Below are 1,333 nucleotides of genomic sequence, written 5' to 3'. Positions count from 1 at the left end.
AGCAAATCAGAAGTATTTACAAGAATTATTCTCTGAGGTAGCTATAGATTACATTAGCTAACTTTTCCAGACACGACTCGAACTGTACAGAATAAAACCAAGCAGGTGATGCAAAAAGGGTGCAAGGGGGTGACTCAGGGAGCCATTGTGAACAACTTTTGTACTACCAGTTTTGCAAATTCGTGAAAAAAATATGTTCCCGATAGTAAAAAGTCACGTGACCTACAAAGTTTCCCCCCTTTCGGCTTAGTATACCCTTTCTCAACACCCTGTACATGTTCATACATGTACAGGTGTTCAAACACAAAAATAAAATATAAGTACCTAGCCTTTATAAACAATGTGGGTATTTTTCACCAAGCTCATAATGAAAAAATATTTACTTACAGATTATTCCTTTTCCTTATACACCAATTCCTTTTCTCACATACACTGATTTAGAAATCACAAACACTGTAACTTGATCAAAACTTATGTTATTATAATTTTAGCAACAGGCAGCGATCTTGTAGACGCTGCACAGTGCACACGATGTTGCTCGAACGGGAATCTTCCAATGACAAAGAAAATGACTCCCACTTCCTTGAAACAGGGGCGTTAGAAGGAAAACTGGAACGAAATTCAACGCGAAACGGAAATGCTCTATCAATATAAAATAATTTACGTCCGGTAGCAAACTAAAAATGGCGCGCAAACGCCAGGTGGCGCCACTATGCCGGAAACAGGGGTTTTAGAAGGAAAACTGCTACGAAATTCAACGGGAAACGGAAAATCTCTCTCAATGTAAAATAATTCACGCCGGACCCACCGACCATACGAGAAAAACTGGTCTCCCAAACCTAGTGAACTATTATTAAAAATTAACTTCAGCATACCTATCCTCACATTGTGAAGTAGGTATAAAATAAAGAGGGTATGATCCATATACAGCCTATGGCAAAAAGAGTACAAAACTGAAACTCAAAATTGTTTAGCCAGTTTTCTATTGATAAAATCTTAATTTTTGCACAAAAATAGATAATGAACCGGTATCCTATATTTACATTGTCCTTAATTAGGTATAGGTAAAAATATCAGACAATGATAAAAAGTATTTACATTTTCTACTCCTTTTTCCCAGGCTTGTGTGAAGAGTAGGATTAGTAGACCTATATATAATTACAGTATATAATATTTTTGTATGTATGTATAGTCTCTCATGGCTGTGGTCAGCCGTCAAGGATAAGTGTGCCTAGTGAGGCAAGTCAGACCAAGAGACACAGAAACTACAGAGCGTTGACGACTAAATTTCCCACTCAGCCTCAAAACCCTTGAACCTTTTTATCTCATCTTT

The sequence above is a fragment of the Plutella xylostella genome, chromosome 13, assembly GCF_932276165.1.
Source record: "Plutella xylostella chromosome 13, ilPluXylo3.1, whole genome shotgun sequence".
NCBI lineage: Eukaryota > Metazoa > Arthropoda > Insecta > Lepidoptera > Plutellidae > Plutella > Plutella xylostella.
This window is presented reverse-complemented; position numbering follows the sequence as displayed.